The 22,625-nt window shown below is 45.6% G+C and overlaps 1 pseudogene; it reads right to left on the bottom strand.

The window, feature by feature from the left end:
• Positions 1–6,003: 6,003 nt before the first annotated feature.
• LOC123493412 (large ribosomal subunit protein mL101 (rPPR4)-like) lies at positions 6,004–8,301 on the bottom strand (annotated as a pseudogene).
• Between the last annotated feature and the right edge of the window lie 14,324 nt (positions 8,302–22,625).

Genomic DNA, 22,625 nt, shown 5'->3' with positions numbered 1-22,625 from the left:
TGAATGGTCTCTCACTAGAGATAAGAAATTCTCACTCAAAACTTTATATAGAAAACTGATTGCTGTCGATTGCAACTTCCCACAGAAATTCCCGTGAAAGGTAAAAGTCCCTACAAAGATTAAAGTTTTCCTTTGGCTGGCGGCCAGGAAAAGTATTCTTACAAAAGATATTATGTTGAAGAGAGGCTGGAAAGGGAGCAAATTATGTGTCTTCTGTGGGAAAGATGAGACATTTTATCATCTTTCCTTCGCCTATTCTGCTTCGGTTTTACTTTGATGCTTATTCAAATGTGCATTTGGTTTAAATTCAGTCCCTTCCTCTGTTGAAAACTGATTTGGGAGGTGGATCAAAAGCTTTCCAAAGAATGACAAGAGGCGTTGGTATCTTTGCTATTTTTTGGACATTATGGAATTGCAGAAATGGCATTATGTTTGATAGCAAGCTATACAATGAACCAATTGATGGAAATATGGCCTAGAGGCAATAATAAAGTTGTTATTATTATATTTCCTTCTTCATGATAAAGGTTTATTATTCATGCTAGAATTATATTGATCGGAAACTTAAATACATGTGTGGATACATAAACTTACTGAGCCTCTACTAGACTAGCTCGTTGATAAAAATGGTTAAGGTTTCCTAACCATAGACATGTGTTGTCACTTGATAACGGGATCACATCATTAGGAGAATGATGTGATGGATAAGACCCATCCGTTAACTTAGCGTATGATCGTTCGGTTTATTGCTATTGCTTTCTTAATGTCAAATACATATTCCTTCGACTATGAGATCATGCAACTCCCGGATACCGGAGGAATACCTTGTGTGCTATCGAACGTCACAACGTAACTAGGTGATCATAAAGATGCTCTACAGGTATCTCCGAAGGTGTCTGTTGAGTTGGCATGGATCGAGATTAGGATTTGTCACTCCGTGTATCGGAGAGGTATCTCTGGGCCCTCTCGGTAATACACATCACTAGAAGCTTGCAAGCAAAGTGACTAAGGAGTTAGTTAAGAGATGGTGTATTACGTAACGAGTAAAGAGACTTGCCGGTAACGAGATTGAACTAGGTATGAAGATACCGATGACCGAATCTCGGGCAAGTAACATATCGACAGACAAAGGGAACTACATATGTTGTCATAAAGGTTCGACCGATAAAGATCTTCGTAGAATATGTAGGAACCAATATGGGCATCCAGGTCCCACTATTGGTTATTGACCGGAGAAGCGTCTCGGTCATGTCTACATCATTCTCGAACCTGTAGCGTCCGCACGCTTAACGTTCGTTGACAATATAGTATTATATGAGTTATGTATATTGATGACCGAATGTTGTTCCGAGTCCCGAATGAGATCACGGACATGATGAGGCGCTCCGGAATGGTCTGAGGTAAAGATTGATATATGGGATAATAGTGTTTGGTCTTCGGAAGGGTTCCGGAATTCACCGTAAGGGGTTTCAGATGTTTCCCGAAATGTTCTGGTGCAAGAACACTTTATTTGGGCCAAGGGGTAAAGCCCACGAGATTTTTGGAAAGTGCAAAAGGAAGTTTTGCGGAGGCCAGGGGCCAGACGCCAGGGACCTGGCGTTTGGGTCTAGATGCCGAGAACCCCGACGGCTAGTCCTAGAGTCCGAGAAGGACTCTTGCCTTTCGGGCAAAACCGACTTTGAGGAGGCTTTTACTCCAAGTTTTGACCCCATGGCTAAACATATAAATAGAGGGGCAGGGCTAGCACCCAAGACACGTCAAGATTCACCAAGCTGTGTGCCGGCAACCCCGTCCCCTCTAATTTATCCTCCATCATAGTTTGTGTTGTGCTTGGCGAAGCCCTGTGGAGATTGTTCTTCACCATCACCGTTACCACGACATCGTGCTGCCGGAACTCATCTACTACTTCGCCTCTCTTGCTGGATCAAGAAGGCGAGGATGTCATCGAGCTGAACATGTGCTGAACGCGGAGGTGCCGTACGTTCAGTACTTGATCGGGACAAATCGTGAAGGTGTACGACTACATCAACCGTGTTGATAAACGCTTCCGCTTAGTGAGCTACAAGGGTATTTAGATGCTCTCTCCCTCTCGTAGCTATGCGTCTCCATGGATAGATCTTGCGTGTGCGTATAAATTTTTTGTTTTCCATGCAGCGTTCCCAACACCAATGATTCTAATAAAGCTGATTTGCTTTTGCAAATAAAGGTGTAAAACAAAGAGGTGGTGATGCTGGGAGCAAATCTAGTAGAACGAGTAACAAATAAAGTCTAAAGATCATCTGAAGGCTGGAGACATGGGGTCTTGCACATAGGTGGCTAAGGAAGGCAAAAAAGATCTCTCCGGCGAGCAGGAAAAATGGTGTCTTTGGTTTCGACTTCGACCTGCTGCTGTTTGGTGGCTTTGGCTCTTAGTTCTTTTAGCTGGGCTTTTGGTGACACTGTGTCTTTCCTCCAAAACTGGTCTATGGCTGTGTTTTGGCGTTGTATGATACTTGGCTAGATGCTGGCAGGTGTGAGTTGTGTTGCTCGCCTGTCTAGACTTTCTATGGTTGTTGCGTTGCTTGGAACAACAATTCCATGCAAGGAGATGGGGCCAGGTGGTTTGGGCGGACTCGGGAGTGGTGTGTGTATAGTCGGAGGCGAGGGGTTGATAAGACCGACGCTCGGGAGTGGCATTCATGGCGGCGGGGGCAGGGTCGAGAGAGAGGGCAAGGCGAACAAGGATAGGCCCAGGGTAGGTAGGGAAATAGTTTCATGGTGATTTGGTCCCGGGAAACGGCAAGCATGACAATGCCGTGTGCATGTCTATCATGGTTGTGACGGCGTCGCAGCAGACGACATAGATGACGCGAGACAGGGGGGATGGTTGCGGGGGTGCATGACGTGCGCGGCAGCGGGCAGCAAGTGCACGACATGGGCACTATTATGCCGGAGCGTTGTGACTGCACTGATGTCTCCCCATCACACACCATGACGACGAGCCAGCTGGAGTTGAGTTTTCACATGAGAGATTCTCTAGGTGTCCTAGGCCCAACAAATGTGGGAGGTGGAGAAAAGAATATTCTTCACCACACTGACATGGCTCATGCCCATGAGTGCACATATTTCACATTGGAGGGAAACAAGGATCAAATGGATTCCCTTTTGATCATGGCCTCTTGTGTAGGTGTCCTATGATGCATACAAGCCCTCCACAAAGTTTCAAGCCAAAAGATCAAACCAAGATATATAATTCCATTTTTGGAAGGTTTAGGCTAGAAAGTTCAGAAAAAAGGTGTTCCTCCACAAAGCCCTCCACAAAGTTTAGGCTATCAAGGGAAAAATACTGAACTATGGATACCACGAGAATATTCTTTGGATTTATCTGAGAAGAAGAAAAAAGGTGTTCCTCCACACAGGGGTTAAACTAGATAATTCTCTTTAATAAGAAAATAAACATATTCTCAAAGGCGAAGCGTCGGAAAGAAAATATGTGAAGTGTCTTGGGCAGGAGAAGATATGCCTACTTTGACATATTTGAGTTAGAGAAATGGTTGCAAAACTTTGCATGAGTTAAATCCAAAGAATCACTCAAATAAATGTGAGTCCAAAGGAAGTCCAGAAAGTGAAAATTGGTCTGTTACACTCCTCCACTCCACTGGCTAACACCTCCCCGCCCGAGTCCTTTCCTCCTGTTGACGAGGACAGAACCGATCAACCCACTGACGACTAAGATCATGATCGCCACCCTCAACATCACGCTTGCGATGGCTGCTATCCAAAAACTATGCCCCCGTGTTGGCCGCCACAACGTCGGTCTTCTCTCCGGATCTTTCCGCCCCGCCTGGTTGTTGAAGGACTGAGGCACTACATCGCCGGTGCACTACTAGGAAAAGGCCTACTAGTGGCGCACCAGTTTTGCCTACTAATGACGCATTACTAGTGCGCCACTAGTACCACGCCACTAGTATTTTTTACTAATGGCGCACCACTGGTGCGCGCCATTAGTATAGGCCACGGTGCGTCATTACTATCTGACAATTTTTTTTCAAATATTTTTTCAAAATTATTTTTTTCAAAAAAAAAATTCAATTTTTTTTCCATTTTTTTCTTAATCTCGGGTCAATAGGCTTAATCTAATCACACTAAGTGGTCAAACTTCCCGAAAGGTCACCCATCCTCACACTACTCCAGCACGAGCACGCTTAACTTCGCAGTTCTATCCAACCCCAGCACCACCTCACTTAACAGCCACTTGTTGATATATCTATCATATCAATCCTATTAAACCTTGTTGATGTCTAGGACTTTGTTCATATTCATGAGTATGATGAAATTTTGAAAAATATTTCAAACTTCCCTGTCATATTACGAATCATTTTTTGGAAAAAAAATTCCAAAAGAAAATTCAAAACCAATATTTTTTTCTGTTACTAGTGGCGCACCTAGCAAACGGTGCGCCACTAGTAAGTTTGAATTTTTTTGAATTTTTTTGCCTCTAGATCTTGAAAGCCCCGTATCTTTTTTTTTGTTAGGTTTTTGATGATTTTTCATATATAAAACTTTTTAATCCGAGTTCGTATGCAAAAGTTATGCCCATTTTATAAATTCCAGAGAGATTTTGCAAATAAAGTCGAAATTCATATTTGTAAATTTTCCCAACAACTAGACCACATATCACATGGGAAACTTATTTTCTTTTATTTTTTTGACATTTCCATCATTTTCTTTTTTCTTTTTAAAACTGAAAAGGCGGTCGGGGGGGGGGGGGGTGTGCATTCGCTGGAATGGGCCAAGTTACTAATGGCGCACCGTGGGGGTGCGCCATTAGTAGTTCAACTAGTAATGGCGCACCACCCCCACCGTGCGCCATTAGTAGTTTTTCAAAAAGAAAATTTGAAACAAAATTACTAATGGCGCACCGTGTGAGTGGTGCGCCATTACTAGTTCAACTAGTAATGGCGCACCGAACTAGTAATGGCGCACCGTGGGAGTGAACTAGTAATGGCGCACCACCCCCACCGTGCGCCATTAGTAGTTTTTCAAAAAGAAAATTTGAAACAAAATTACTAATGGCGCACCGTGTGAGTGGTGCGCCATTACTAGTTCAACTAGTAATGGCGCACCGAACTAGTAATGGCGCACCGTGGGAGTGAACTAGTAATGGCGCACCATCCCACGGTGCGCCATTAGTAGTTTAAAAAATAAAAATAAAAAAATTGAATTTTTTTTTGAAACATAATTACTAATGGCGCACCGTGGGAGTGGTGCGCCATTACTAGTTGAACTAGTAATGGTGCACCATCCCACGGTGCGCCATTAGTAGTTTTGAAAAAATTAAAAAAAATTACTAATGGCGCACCGTGGATGTGGTGCGCCATTAGTATTTGCACACTAATGGCGCACCAACACATGGTGCGCCATTAGTATTTAGTAATGGCGCACCACATGTACAGTGCGCCATTAGTGTCCATATTGGCTATAACTGTTTTTGTAGTAGTGGTGGCTGCACGCTCGACTGGTGAGTGCAATGAGGCAGCAGTAAGACCGCCACTGCCGCCGAGGACCATGGGGCACGCCCGCGCTCCCTTTAGCTCCGGGCACAACAGTTGGCGCAAAGGTACCCAAGCACTAGCCTAGGTTTTCTATTGGATGGACAGAAGTTCTATCAGGTAGTTAACAGTTGGTCTTAAATCATGTGTAATTAGAATTTGTATGGAATATTATGCTATCAAGTCGAGCAAATGACTGCATGAGTAAGTAACTTAGAAGCAGTTGAGATTTTTTTTATTTTGCAAATAACTGCATCAAATTAGCAGTATAGATAGATGTTACACGATAGTCAGGAGGAGCTAGCAGATCAAATGTAAAATGCCAAAAGACCTTACAGTGTATGATACAGAAATCTGGTGACAGCAAGGGGTGATAAAGATCATCAATTTCATCATGTAGAGCAGATGCTTTCTCCCGGGCTTTCAAAAGATAATGCCATCTTCGACAAGTTATAGAATTGCTCTAGGAAAAGGTCTACGGCAGCCTCTAATTCTACAACCAAAAATTTCCTCTTTCTATTTCAACTGCCAGAGGCACTTTCAGCAATTTCTGTCGTCTCAGGTTCTACCTGCAACTACATAGTTCTGCATCGCGGCCTCACAAGGCATTCAATTCAATCTTCTTCAGCCACTCGAGGAAAGACTCCGCACCAGCAACATCCTTTGACTCTTCATAGTGCTTCAGAAATCTGTTCACAAGCTCTTCCGATGGAACCCATTTGCGTGTCGTCACCATGTTCTTTGCATCTCTCAAGATCTCCAGTGCCGCGTTAACATCAGATTTATCCAGATAGAACTCTGCAAATATGTAAACCGTTCGCTCGTCACAACGGCCCTGAGCCATTGTACTCTGACAGATAGCCTCAGCTTCATCTATCATATTCTTATCAAGGTAAGCTTTGATCATAATATTTGTTATCCTCATGTCATAATGTTCATGATTCGATTGCCACTCCTGGAAGATTTGCTGCAAAGACTCAAAGTCATCAATCATACTCAGACCTTGAAGCATCACAAGATAGCTTCTGTTCAAGCATTTCTTGAATGTGGACTTCAACGACTCCCAGATCCTCTTCACCTCGGTTGAATTGCCACAAAGGGCATGTAAGGAGAGGATGACATTGCAGGGGTGCAACTCAGCCTTGTCCATAACTTCCTCAGCTTTCTTTAGGGCAACTTCTGCCTTGCCAAATTGCTCTAGTTTAATGTAATTGTTTGCCATTAGAGTGTACAAGGACCAGTGAACTGGAGCCAACTTCTGCAATTATTCTAGGATCTTCTCCGCAGTGTCCAGGTCATTCATTGTGATATAGCTTTCTATCAAGGTGAAGTATGTAAATTTGTCAGCACTTATACCACTTTCTCGCATTTCTTCAAATGTGGAGCAAACTTTCTCTGGCTGGCCTGCCTTTTGGTACAATTTCAACAAGTGGTTGTACACCAGTTTATCTGGAACAATATTTTTGGCTTTCATATTCTCATAGAGCTCCAGACCTTTGTATGCCAACCCGTGTTGACCATAGCAGTTAAGCAAACAGGAATAAGTTTTCACCGACTTAGATATATTTGGCAGGCTCCAGAAATATTCTTCAGGTGCCTGTATCCCATGTACTTTTGAAACGAGGTCAAGCCGCACTGCCTGATGGCCAGGACTCAAGTTTGCTCCACGAGCTTCCATCCAGGCCAGCAACTGGGTGCATAACAACATTGGCGAAAATTATACAGTGAAAATAAGAAGATACTTTGCTCAGAAAGAGATTTCACCAGAAAAGCACATGCACGCTTGGTACCACAATATTATAGTGAACATAAAAAAAACATTACGACAGACTAATGGCATCACCATCTGAACCTTCTGCTGTTGGAACATAATAAACCTTCATTTTCTAATGTTAAGTCTTAGTTTTCTTCCCTCCAGAACATTTCTTCTCCAAGTTTTTTTGCCTATTCATGTGTGAGTATCGAGATCCCCGCTAAGCAGTAGAGTGTGTTATGGGCAAGCAACCAATGACAGATGAATTCCACGAAATTGTTAACTCTGTTTAGGACCATTCTTAACCATAAATAGTTTTTGTGGTAGACATTACTGGTCAAACCTCCTCAGACTGTATACGTTTGATCTGCGGTTATTTGTGCCGAACATGAAAAATACATGTTTGTTTGAGACAAATTATCCATCAAAATCTTTCCAGCAGTCTGTTAGAAGCAATAAAGCCTGTTAACTACAGCACAACATTCATTGTTCCAACTGAATCATTTTTTCTCGTTTTTTTCTCTCTTTAGCATCGGCCTTCATGATTATCAATAATATTGAGTACTACTCGTAACTGATTGCAAATGGTAGTAGCACAAGAATCATTTTTGGGGAGGAAAAAACATGCTTCGCGCACGAGCGTATCGAAAATACGGTGACCGGTAAATCGCTAATGCAGCATCGAACAACAAAAGGAAGAGATTTGGGGGAGGGGGATGGCACCTTGAGCACGCCCTCGTTCTTCTTAAACATGTTTAGTTCGCGGACGTACGCGAGGATCTGTTGCTGCGAGAGCCGGAACCTCTGCCGGAGCCATTCGTCCATCTCCGCCGCCACTATCCCCGGCGGTCTGCCGTCGGACACCTTCAAGATCCTCTTGTACAGCGGGACCCACGACGGCTCAAGCCGCGCCTATCGGGACCTGCCGACTGGGCCTGAGGCTGCGCGAGCTCGTGCGCTCGCCTGGGCAACGGAGATGCGCCGCCGCGCCTCCGCGGCGACCGCCCTGCGCAGCATGGGTGGCTGCCTGCCTGTGTGGTTGAGATTTTTTTTGTTCGGTGGGGGTGGTTCTATAGGTGGCCAAACGGGCCGGGCCAAACAGGCCAGCCCATGAGCATGCCGGCACGGCCCGCCATGGGCCAGGCACGGCACGGGCTTTTTTTAAGGGGTGAGAAAACCATTATTCATCACGAAAATCCACATGTTGTGGGATACATCTAGGGTCATGGGGAGTGCCAAACCAGACGTGGCGACCCGTACCCTGAGAAAGAAAATCGAGCTAATCTATGTGCTTCATAATTAATGGCACGTCCCTCGAAAATGAAAACAGAATTAAATAAAGTAGCTTTTGCCCTAATCTCAGTGATGATTGCCCCATGAGCTCCTAATGTTCCTTTAGAGACGTCGGACACCACTTGCTTGCAGTCGCTGGAGATAACACAGTTCGTCAAATTTAGATCTTCCGCACGAGCTAGCGCCTCCCTGCATGCTATAGCCTCCAGAGTGGTTGGGTTGCACACACCATAACGACCAGCGCCGAGCTTCCCAGATTATTTCCTCTGTCATCCCTACAGACCGCTGTTGCCGCTCCCCCTCGCTCATTCCTAACAGCGGCGTCCACATGGATTTTAGCGTAACCCTGTGATGGTGCCTTGGCTCTAGGCCGGGTAGATGTAGGAGGTATAGTTGCCCGGGCTGCTGGTGGGTTTTGATGTCCTACTATTATCTGTAGGTCATCGATGAATCTGCGAATGAAGGCTTGAGTTGACTGTGGGCTCTCAAAGATCCCTTGGTGTATTGCTTTCCGCCTGGCCGACCAGATGGCCCACAATGTGACCGACAGCAGCACAAACATGTCATGCGCGAGTGTTTCCTTCAATGTGAACAACCATTGCTTGGCTGAAGGCTCCGTCACCATCATCATTTTATGCGTTAGCTCGTTGTCACTTGATACGTCTCTGTCGTATCTACTTTTCCAAACACTTTTGCCCTTGCTTTGGACTCTAACTTGCATGATTTGAATGGAACTAACCCGGACTGACGCTGTTTTCAGCTGACTTTCCATGGTGTTATTTATGTGCAGAAACAAAAGTTCTCGGAATGACCTGAAACTCCACGGAACATCTATTTGGAAAATAAGAAAAATACTGGAAGAAAAATCCACGTCAGGGGGCCCACACCCTGTCCACGAGGGTGGGGGGCGCGCCCCCTGCCTCGTGGGCCCCCTGACGCTCCACCGACCTCAACTCCAACTCCATATATTCACTTTCGGGGAGAAAAAAAAACAAGGAGAAGGATTCATCGCGTTTTACGATACGGAGCCGCCGCCAAGCCCTAAAACCTCTCGGGAGGGCTGATCTGGAGTCCGTTCGGGGCACCAGAGAGGGGAATCCGTCACCGTCGTCATCATCAACCATCCTCCATCACCAATTTCATGATGCTCACCGCCGTGCGTGAGTAATTCCATCATAGGCTTGCTGGACGGTGATGGGTTGGATGAGATCTATCATGTGATCGAGTTAGTTTTGTTAGGGTTTGATCCCTAGTATCCACTATGTTCTGAGATTGATGTTGCTATGACTTTGCTATGCTTAATGCTTGTCACTAGGGCCCGAGTGCCATGATTTCAGATCTGAACCTATTATGTTTTCACGAATATATGTGAGTTCTTGATCCTATCTTGCAAGTCTATAGTCACCTACTATGTGTTATGATCCGGCAACCCCGAAGTGACAATAATCGGGACCACTCCCGGTGATGACCATAGTTTGAGGAGTTCATGTATTCACTATGTGCTAATGCTTTGTTCCGGTACTCTATTAAAAGGAGTCCTTAATGTCCCTTAGTTTCCATTAGGACCCCGCTGCCACGGGAGGGTAGGACAAAAGATGTCATGCAAGTTCTTTTCCATAAGCACGTATGACTATATTCGGAATACATGCCTACATTACATTGATGAATTGGAGCTAGTTCTGTGTCACCCTATGTTATGATTGTTACATGATGAACCGCATCCGGCATAGTTCTCCATCACTGATCCAATGCCTACGAGCTTTTCACATATTGCTCTTCGCTTATTTACTTTTCCGTTGCTATTGTTACAATCACTACAAAACACCAAAAATATTACTTTTGCTACTGTTACCTTTGTTACCGTTACCACTACTATCATACTACTTTGCTACTAAATACTTTGCTGCAGATACTAAGTTATCCAGGTGTGGTTGAATTGACAACTCAACTGCTAATACTTGAGAATATTCTTTGGCCCCCCTTGTGTCGAATCAATAAATTTGGGTTGAATACTCTACCCTCGAAAACTGTTGCGATCCCCTATACTTGTGGGTTATCAAGACTATTTTCTGGCGCTGTTGCCGGGGAGCATAGCTCTATTCTTTGAGTCACTTGGGATTTATATCTGCTGGTCACTATGAAGAACTTGAAAGACGCTAAGACAACAATTTATCCCTCAACTACGAGGGGAGGTAAGGAACTGCCATCTAGCTCTGCACTTGATTCACCTTCTGTTTTGAGTAAGCTTGCGACACCTAAACCTGCTTCTGCTATTCATTCTGATATGTCGCATGTTATTGATGATGCCACTTCTGCTATGCATGATACTTATGATGAAACTACTACTATGCTTGATACTACTGTGCCACTTGGTGAATTTCTTGATGAACAACTTGCTAGGGTTAGAGAGAAAGAAATTATTGAAACTGATAATAATGATGAAAGTGATGATGAAGACTCTCCTGTTATTCCTGAGGGTTATGTTTTTGAAAAAGAAGCTGCTTTAGCTATTTTAGCTTGCAAGGATAGATATGAGCTCAAGAGGTTATTAGCTAAATGGAAGCAGCAATCTCTTAATGCTAGAATGAAACCTGACCCTGCTTTTGCTACTTCACCTATCTGTGTTACTGATAAGGATTATGAATTCTCTGTTGATCCTGATATAATTACTTTGGCTGAATCTGATCCTTCTCATGGCTATGAATCTGAAACTGTTGTGGCACATCTTACCAAATTAAATGATATAGCCACCCTGTTCACTAATGATGAGAAATCTCGCTACCTTTATATCCTTAAAATATTTCCGTTCTCATTAAAGGGTGATGCTAAGATATGGTTCAATTCTCTTGATCCTGGTTGTGTGTGTAGTCCCCAGGATATGATTTATTACTTCTCTGCTAAATATTTCTCTGCTCATAAGAAACAAGCTGCTTTAAGGGAAATATATAATTTTGTGCAAATTGAAGAAGAGAGTCTCCCACAAGCTTGGGGAGGCTCCTCCAATTACTTAATGCTTTGCCTGATCATCCTCTTAAGAAAAATGAAATACTTGATATCTTTTATAATGGACTAACCGATGCTTCCAGAGATTACCTGGATAGTTGTGCTGGTTCTGTTTTCAGGGAAAGAACACCGGATGAAGCTGAAATTCTATTGAATAATATGTTGACAAATGAAAATAATTGGACACTTCCTGAGCCAGCTCCTGAGCCAATTCCTGAACCTACTCCTAAACCAACTCCGAAGAAGAGATGTGTTCTATTTCTCAGTCCTGAAGATATGCAAGAGGCAAAGAAATCTATGAAAGAAAAGGGTATTAAAGCTGAAGATGTTAAGAACTTACCTCCTAGTGAAGAAATACATGGTCTTAATTTACCGCCTGTTGAAGAAATATATGATCTTAATCCTTCACCTATTGAAGAAACACGTGGTCTTGATAACCCGACACAGGTAGTAAAGGTAAATTCTCTCTATAGATATGATAAAGCTGAAATCCCCCCTACTAAAATTGCTAGCCAATGCTTGGATGAGTTTGATAACCTTATGGTTAAGCAAGAAGATTTTGAAGAAAATATGCCCTAGAGGCAATAATAAAGTTATTATTTATTTTCTTATATCATGATAAATGTTTATTATTCATGCTAGAATTGTATTAACCGGAAACATAATACATGTGTGAATACATAGACAAACAGAGTGTCACTAGTATGCCTCTACTTGACTAGCTCGTTGATCAAAGATGGTTACGTTTCCTAGCCATAGACATGAGTTGTCATTTGATTAACGGGATGACATCATTAGGAGAATGATGTGATTGACTTGTTGGGGATCGTAGAAGAATTTTAAAATTTCCTACGCATCACCAAGATCCATCTATGGAGTATACTAGCAACGAGGGGAAAGGAGTGTATCTACATACCCTTGTAGATCGCGAGCGGAAGCGTTCCAAAGAACGGGGTTAATGGAGTCGTACTCGCCATGATCCAAATCACCGATGACCGAGTGCCGAACGGACGGCACCTCCGCGTTCAACACACGTACGGAGCAGCGACGTCTCCTCCTTCTTGATCCAGCAAGGGGGGATGAGAGGTTGATGGAGATCCAGCAGCACGACGGCGTGGTGGTGGATGTAGCGGGATCTCGGCAGGGCTTCGCCAAGCTTCTGCGAGAGGGAGAGGTGTTGCAGGGGAGGAGGGAGGCTCCAAGGGCTGTGTTATTGCTGCCCTCCCTTCCCCCCTTTATATAGGCCCCCTGGGAGGGGGGGGGGGCGCCGGTCAAGAACCCATCTATGGGGGGGCGGCGGCCAGGGGGGGGGAAACTTCCCCCCAAGTCAAGTGGGGCGCCCCCCCACCCTAGGGTTTCCAACCCTAGGCGCAGGGGGGAGGCCCATGGGGGGCGCCCCAGCCCACTAAGGGCTGGTTCACTTCCCACTTCAGCCCATGGGGCCCTCCGGGATAGGTGGCCCCACCCGGTGGACCCCCGGGACCCTTCCGGTGGTCCCGGTACAATACCGATAACCCCCGAAACTTTCCCAGTGGCCGAAACTGGACTTCCTATATATAATTCTTCACCTCCGGACCATTCCGGAACTCCTCGTGACGTCCGGGATCTCATCCAGGACTCCGAACAACTTTCGGGTTTCCGCATACTCATATCTCTACAACCCTAGCGTCATCGAACCTTAAGTGTGTAGACCCTACGGGTTCGGGAGACATGCAGACATGACCGAGACGCCTCTCCGGTCAATAACCAACAGCGGGATCTGGATACCCATGTTGGCTCCCACATGTTCCACGATGATCTCATCGGATGAACCACGATGTCGAGGATCCAATCAATCCCATATACAATTCCCTTTGTCAATCGGTATGTTACTTGCCTGAGATTCGATCGTCGGTATCCCAATACCTTGTTCAATCTCGTTACCGGCAAGTCTCTTTACTCGTACCGTAATGCATGATCCCGTGACTAACTCCTTAGTCACATTGAGCTCATTATGTTGATGCATTACCGAGTGGGCCCAGAGATACCTCTCCGTCATACGGAGTGACAAATCCCAGTCTCGATCCGTGCCAACCCAACAGACACTTTCGGAGATACCCATAGTGTACCTTTATAGTCACCCAGTTACGTTGTGACGTTTGGCACACCCAAAGTACTCCTACGGTATCCGGGAGTTGCACGATCTCATGGTCTAAGGAGAAGATACTTGACATTGGAAAAGCTCTAGCAAACGAACTACACGATCTTTGAGCTATGCTTAGGATTGGGTCTTGTCCATCACATCATTCTCCTAATGATGTGATCCCGTTATCAATGACATCCAATGTCCATAGTCGGGAAACCATGACTATCTGTTGATCAACGAGCTAGTCAACTAGAGGCTTACTAGGGACACGTTGTGGTCTATGTATTCACACATGCATTACGATTTTCGGATAACACAATTATAGCATGAACAATAGACAATTACCATGAACAAAGAAATATAATAATAACCATTTATTATTGCCTCTAGGGCATATTTCCAACAGTCTCCCACTTGCACTAGAGTCAATAATCTAGTTACATTGTGATGAATCGAACACCCATTGCGTCCTGGTGTTGATCATGTTTTGCTCTAGGGAGAGGTTTAGTCAACGGATCTGCTACATTCAGGTCCGTATGTACTTTACAAATATCTATGTCTCCATTTTGAACACTTTCACGAATGGAGTTGAAGCGACGCTTGATATGCCTGGTCTTCCTGTGAAACCTGGGCTCCTTCGCAAGGGCAATAGCTCCAGTGTTGTCACAGAAGAGAGTCATCGGGCCCGACGCATTGGGAATCACCCCTAGGTCGGTAATGAACTCCTTCATCCAGACTGCTTCCTGTGCTGCCTCCGAGGCTTCCATGTACTCCGCTTCACATGTAGATCCCGCCACGACGCTTTGCTTGCAACTGCACCTGCTTACTGCTCCTCCATTCAAAATATACACGTATCCGGTTTGTGACTTCGAGTCATCCAGATCTGTGTCGAAGCTAGCGTCGACGTAACCCTTTACGACGAGCTCTTCGTCACCTCCATAAACGAGAAACATATCCTTAGTCCTCTTCAGGTACTTCAGGATATTCTTGACCGCTGTCCAGTGTTCCATGCCGGGATTACTTTGGTACCTTCCTACCAAACTTACGGCAAGGTTTACATCAGGTCTGGTACACAGCATGGCATACATAATAGACCCTATGGCCGAGGCATAGGGGATGACACTCATCTTTTCTCTATCTTCTGCCGTGGTCGGGCATTGAGCCGTGCTCAATTGCACACCTTGCAATACAGGCAAGAACCCCTTCTTGGACCGATCCATATTGAACTTCTTCAATATCTTGTCAAGGTACGTACTCTGTGAAAGACCAATGAGGCGTCTTGATCTATCTCTATAGATCTTGATGCCTAATATATAAGCAGCTTCTCCAAGGTCCTTCATTGAAAAACACTTATTCAAATAGGCCTTTATGCTTTCCAAGAATTCTATATCATTTCCCATCAATAGTATGTCATCCACATACAATAAGAGAAATGCTACAGAGCTCCCACTCACTTTCTTGTAAACACAGGCTTCTCCATAAGTCTCTGTAAACCCAAACGCTTTGATCATCTCATCAAAGCGAATGTTCCAACTCCGAGATGCTTGCACCAGCCCATAGATTGAGCGCTGGAGCTTGCATACTTTGTTAGCATTCTTAGGATCGACAAAACCTTCCGGCTGCATCATATACAAATCTTCCTTAAGGAAGCCATTAAGGAATGCCATTTTGACGTCCATCTGCCATATCTCATAATCATAGTATGCGGCAATGGCTAACATGATTCGGACGGACTTCAGCTCCGCTACGGGTGAGAAAGTCTCATCGTAGTCAACCCCTTGAACTTGTCGATAACCCTTAGCGACAAGTCGAGCCTTATAGATGTCACATTACCATCCGCGTCTGTCTTCTTCTTAAAGATCCATTTATTTTCTATGGCTCGCCGATCATCGGGCAAGTCAGTCAAAGTCCATACTTCGTTTTCATACATGGATCCTATCTCGGATTTCATGGCTTCTAGCCATTTGTCGAAATCCGGGCCCGCCATCGCTTCTTCATAGTTCGAAGGTTCACCGTTGTCTAACAACATGATTTCCAGGATAGGGTTGCCGTACCACTCTGGTGCGGAACGTGTCCTTGTGGACCTACGAAGTTCAGCAGTAACTTGATCCGAAGCTTCATGATCATCATCATTAACTTCCTCCCCAGTCGGTGTAGGCACCACAGGAACATCTTCCCACGCTGCGCTACTTTCCGGTTCGGAAGGGGTGACTATCACCTCATCAAGTTCCACTTTCCTCCCACTTAATTCTTTCGAGAGAAACTCTTTCTCCAGAAAGGACCCGTTCTTGGCAACGAAGATCTTGCCTTCGGATCTGAGATAGAAGGTATACCCAATAGTTTCCTTAGGGTATCCTATGAAGATGCATTTCTCCGACTTGGGTTCGAGCTTTTCAGGTTGAAGTTTCTTGACATAAGCATCGCATCCCCAAACTTTTAGAAACGACAGCTTAGGTTTCTTCCCAAACCATAATTCATACGGTGTCGTCTCAACGGATTTCGACGGAGCCCTATTTAAAGTGAATGCGGCAGTCTCTAAAGCATAGCCCCAAAATGAGAGCGGTAAATCGGTAAGAGACATCATAGATCGCACCATATCCAATAGAGTGCGATTACGATGTTCGGACACACCGTTTCGCTAAGGTGTTCCAGGCGGCGTGAGTTGTGAAACGATTCCACATTTCCTTAAGTGCGCACCAAATTCGTGACTTAAATATTCTCCACCACGATCTGACCGTAAGAATTTTATTTTCCTGTCACGTTGATTCTCAACCTCACTCTGAAATTCCTTGAACTTTTCAAAGGTTTCAGACTTGTGTTTCATTAGGTAGACATACCCATATCTACTTAAGTCATCAGTGAGAGTGAGAACATAACGATATCCTCCGCGAGCCTCAACACTCATTGGACCGCACACATCGGTATGTATAATTTCCAATAAGTTGGTTGCTCGCTCCATTGTTCCGGAGAATGGAGTCTTGGTCATCTTACCCATGAGGCATGGTTCGCACGTGTCAAATGATTCGTAATCAAGAGACTCCAAAAGTTCATCTGCATGGAGCTTCTTCATGCGCTTGACACCAATGTGACCAAGGCGGCAGTGCCACAAGTATGTGGGACTATCGTTATCAACTTTACATCTTTTGGTATTCACACTATGAATATGTGTAACATCACGTTCGAGATTCATCAAGAATAAACCATTGACCAGCGGGGCATGACCATAAAACATATCTCTCATATAAATAGAACAACCATTATTCTCGGATTTAAATGAGTAGCCATCTCGAATTAAACGAGATCCAGATACAATGTTCATGCTTAAAGCTGGCACTAAATAACAATTATTGAGGTTTAAAACAAATCCCGTAGGTAGATGCAGAGGTAGCGTGCCGACGGCGATCACATCGACCTTGGAACCATTCCTGACGCGCATCGTCACCTCGTCCTTCGCCAGTCTCCGTTTATTCCGTAGTTCCTGTTTTGAGTTACAAATATGAGCAACCGCACCGGTATCAAATACCCAGGAGCTACTACGAGTACTGGTAAGGTACACATCAATTACATGTATATCACATATACCTTTGGTGTTGCCGGCCTTCTTGTCCGCTAAGTATTTGGGGCAGTTCTGCTTCCAGTGACCACTTCCCTTGCAATAAAAGCACTCAGTCTCAGTCTTGGGTCCCTTCCTTGGCTTCTTCCCAGTAACTGGCTTACCGGGCGCGGCAACTCCCTTGCCTTCCTTCTTGAAGTTCTTCTTACCCTTGCCCTTCTTGAACTTAGTGGTTTTATTCACCATCAACACTTGATGTTCTTTTCTGATCTCCACCTCCGCTGATTTCAGCATCGAATATACCTCAGGAATGGTCTTTTCCATCCCTTGCATATTGAAGTTCATCACAAAGCTCTTGTAGCTTGGTGGAAGCGACTGAAGGATTCTGTCAATGACCGCGTCATCCGGGAGATTAACTCCCAGCTGAGACAAGCGGTTGTGTAACCCAGACATTCTGAGTATGTGCTCACTAACAGAACTATTTTCCTCCATTTTACAGCTGAAGAACTTGTCGGAGACTTCATACCTCTTGACCCGGGCATGAGCATGGAAAACCATTTTCAGCTCTTCGAACATCTCATATGCTCCATGTTTCTCAAAACGCTTTTGGAGACCCGGTTCTAAGCTGTAAAGCATGCCGCACTGAACGAGGGAGTAATCATCAGCACGTGATTGCCAAGCGTTCATAACGTCTTGGTTCTCTGGGATTGGTGCTTCACCTAGCGGTGCTTCTAGGACATAATCTTTCTTGGCAGCTATGAGGATGATCCTCAGGTTCCGGACCCAGTCCGTATAGTTGCTGCCATCATCTTTCAGCTTGGTTTTCTCTAGGAACGCGTTGAAGTTGAGGACAACGTGGGCCATTTGATCTACAAGACATTTTGTAAAGATTTTAGACTAAGTTCATCTAATCAAATTACTCAATGAACTCCCACTCAGATAGACATCCCTCTAGTCATCTAAGTGAAACATGATCCGAGTTAACTAGGCCGTGTCCAATCATCACGTGAGACGGACTAGTCAAGATCGGTGAACATCTCCATGTTGATCGTATCTTCTATACGACTCATGCTCGACCTTTCGGTCCTCCGTGTTCCGAGGCCATGTCTGTACATGCTAGGATCGTCAAGTCAACCTAAGTGTATTGCGTGTGTCCCGAGAGCATGTCTGTACATGCTAGGCTCGTCAACACCCGTTGTATGCGAACGTTAGAATCTATCACACCCGATCATCACGTGGTGCTTCGAAACAACGAACCTTCGCAACGGTGCACAGTTAGGGGGAACACTTTCTTGAAATTATCATAAGGGATCATCTTACTTACTACCGTCGTTCTAAGCAAATAAGATGCAAAACATGATAAACATCACATGCAATCAAACAGTGACATGATATGGCCAATATCATTTTGCTCCTTTGATCTCCATCTTCGGGGCGCCATGATCATCTTTGTCACCGGCATGACACCATGATCTCCATCATCATGATCTCCATCATCGTGTCTTCATGAAGTTGTCACGCCAACGATTACTTCTACTTCTATGGCTAACACGTTTAGCAATAATGTAAAGTAATTTACATGGCGTTATTCAATGACACGCAGGTCATACAAAATAATAAAGACAACTCCTATGGCTCCTGCCGGTTGTCATACTCATCGACATGCAAGTCGTGATTCCTATTACAAGAATATGATCAATCTCATACATCACATATATCATTCATCACATCTTCTGGCCATATCACATCACATAGCACATGCTGCAAAAACAAGTTAGACGTCCTCTAATTGTTGTTGCAAGTTTTTACGTGGCTTGTATAGGTTTCTAGCAAGAACGTTTCTTACCTACGTAAAACCACAACGTGATATGCCAATTTCTATTTACCCTTCATAAGGACCCTTTTCATCGAATCCGTTCTGACTAAAGTGGGAGAGACAGACACCCGCTAGCCACCTTATGCAACTAGTGCATGTCAGTCGGTGGAACCTGTCTCACGTAAGCGTACGTGTAAGGTCGGTCCGAGCCGCTTCATCCCACAATACTGCCGAAACAAGATAAGACTAGTAGCGGCAAGAAGAATTGGCAACATCTACGCCCACAACTGCTTTGTGTTCTACTCGTGCATAGTAACTACGCATAGGCTTGGCTCATGATGCCACTCTTGGGGATCGTAGCAGAATTTTAAAATTTCCTACGCATCACCAAGATCCATCTATGGAGTATACTAGCAACGAGGGGAAAGGAGTGCATCTACATACCCTTGTAGATCGCGAGCGGAAGCGTTCCAAAGAACGGGGTTGATGGAGTCGTACTCGCCGTGATCCAAATCACCGATGACCGAGTGCCGAACGGACGGCACCTCCGCGTTCAACACACGTACGGAGCAACGACGTCTCCTCCTTCTTGATCTAGCAAGGGGGAAGGACAGGTTGATGGAGATCCAGCAGCACGACGGCGTGGTGGTGGATGTAGCGGGATCTCGGCAGGGCTTCGCCAAGCTTCTGCGAGAGGGAGAGGTGTTGCAGGGGAGGAGGGAGGCTCCAAGGGCTGTGTTATTGCTGCCCTCCCTCCCCCCTTTATACAGGCCCCCTGGGAGGGGGGGGGGGGCGCCGGCCAAGAACCCATCTATGGGGGGGCGGCGGCCAAGGGGGGGGGGAACTTCCCCCCCAAGTCAAGTGGGGCGCCGCCCCACCCTAGGGTTTCCAACCCTAGGCGCAGGGGGGAGGCCCATGGGGGGCGCCCCAGCCCACTAAGGGCTGGTTCCCTTCCCACTTCAGCCCATGGGGCCCTCCGGGTTAGGTGGCCCCACCCGGTGGACCCCCAGGACCCTTCCGGTGGTCCCGGTACAATACCGATAACCCCCAAAACTTTCCCAGTGGCCGAAACTAGACTTCCTATATAAAATTCTTCACTTCCGGACCATTTCGGAACTCCTCGTGACGTCCGGGATCTCATCCGGGACTCCGAACAACTTTCGGGTTTCTGCATACTCATATCTCTACAACCCTAGCGTCACCGAACCTTAAGTGTGTAGACCCTACGGGTTCGGGAGACATGCAGACATGACCGAGACGCCTCTCCGGTCAATAACCAACAGCGGGATATGGATACCCATGTTGGCTCCCACATGTTCCACGATGATCTCATCGGATGAACCATGATGTTGAGGATTCAATCAATCCCGTATACAATTCCCTTTGTCAATCGGTATGTTACTTGCCTGAGATTCGATCGTCGGTATCCCGATACCTTGTTCGATCTCGTTACCGGCAAGTCTCTTTACTCGTACCGCAATGGATGATCCCGTGACTAACTCCTTAGTCACATTGAGCTCATTATGATGATGCATTACCGAGTGGGCCCAGAGATACCTCTCCGTCATACGGAGTGACAAATCCCAGTCTCGATCCGTGCCAACCCAACAGACACTTTCGGAGATACCCATAGTGTACCTTTATAGTCACCCAGTTACGTTGTGACGTTTGGCACACCCAAAGTACTCCTACGGTATCCGGGAGTTGCACGATCTCATGGTCTAAGGAGAAGATACTTGACATTGGAAAAGCTCTAGCAAACGAACTACACGATCTTTGAGCTATGCTTAGGATTGGGTCTTGTCCATCACATCATTCTCCTAATGATGGGATACCGTTATCAAAGACATCCAGTGTCCATAGTCGGGAAACCATGACTATCTGTTGATCAACGAGCTAGTCAACTAGAGGCTTACTAGGGACACGTTGTGGTCTATGTATTCACACATGCATTACGATTTCCGGATAACACAATTATAGCATGAACAATAGACAATTACCATGAACAAAGAAATATAATAATAACCATTTATTATTGCCTCTAGGGCATATTTCCAACATGACTTGACCCATTCCGTTAGCTTAGCACTCGATCGTTTAGTATGTTGCTATTGCTTTCTTCATGACTTATACATGTTCCTATGACTATGAGATTATGCAACTCCCGTTTACCGGAGGAACACTTTGTGTGCTACCAAACGTCACAACGTAACTGGGTGATTATAAAGGTGCTCTACAGGTGTCTCCGAAGGTACTTCTTGGGTTAGCGTATTTCGAGATTAGGATTTGTCACTCCGATTGTCGGAGAGGTATCTCTGGGCCCTCTCGGTAATGCACATCACTTAAGCCTTGCAAGCATTGCAACTAATGAGTTAGTTGTGGGATGATGTATTACGGAACGAGTAAAGAGACTTGCCGGTAATGAGACTGAACTAGGTATTGAGATACCGACGATCAAATCTCGGGCAAGTAACATACCGATGACAAAGGGAACAACGTATGTTGTTATGCGGTCTGACCGATAAAGATCTTCGTAGAATATGTGGGAGCCAATATGAGCATCCAGGTTCCGCTATTGGTTATTGACCGGAGACGTGTCTCAGTCATGTCTACATAGTTCTCGAACCCGTCGGGTCCGCACGCTTAACGTTTCGATGACAGTTATATTATGAGTTTATATGTTTTGATGTATCGAAGGTTGTTCGGAGTCCCGGATGTGATCACGGACATGACGAGGAGTCTCGAAATGGTCGAGACATGAAGATTGATATATTGGAAGCCTATATTTGGATATCGGAAGTGTTCCGGGTGAAATCGGGATTTTACCGGAGTACCGAGGGGTTACCAGAACCCCCCAGGGGCTTAATGGGCCATAGTGGGCCTTTGTGAAGAAGAGGAGAGGCGGCCAGGGCAGGGTCGCACGCCCCTCCCCCCTAGTCCGAATAGGACAAGGAGAGGGGGGCGGCGCCCCCCCTTTCCTTCCTCTCTCCCTCCTCTTTCCCCTCCACTCCTAATCCAACTAGGAAAAGGGAGGGAGTCCTACTCCCGGTGGGAGTAGAACTTCACCTGGCACGCCCCTCCTGGCCGGCCGCACCTCCCCCCTTGCTCCTTTATATACGGGGGCAGGGGGCACCCTAGAGACACAACAATTGACCGTTTGATCTTTTAGCCGTGTGCGGTGCCCCCCTCCACCATAGTCCACCTCGATAATACTGTAGCGGTGCTTAGGCGAAGCCCTGCGTTGGTAGAACATCATCATCGTCACCACATTGTCGTGCTGACGAAACTCTCCCTCAACACTCGGCTAGATCGGAGTTCGAGGGACGTCATCGGGCTGAACGTGTGCTGAACTCGGAGGTGTCGTGCGTTCGGTACTTGATCGGTCGGATCGTGAAGGCGTACGACTACATCAACCGCCTTGTGCTAACGCTTCCGCTTTCAGTCTACGAGGGTACGTGGACAACACTCTCCCCTCTCGTTGCTATGCATCACCATGATCCTGTGTGTTCGTAGGATTTTTTTTGAAATTACTACGTTCCCCAACAGTGGCA

Source organism: Aegilops tauschii, chromosome 6 (assembly GCF_002575655.3).
Source record: "Aegilops tauschii subsp. strangulata cultivar AL8/78 chromosome 6, Aet v6.0, whole genome shotgun sequence".
Classification (NCBI taxonomy): Eukaryota; Viridiplantae; Streptophyta; class Magnoliopsida; order Poales; family Poaceae; genus Aegilops; species Aegilops tauschii.
This window is presented reverse-complemented; position numbering and strand designations above follow the sequence as displayed.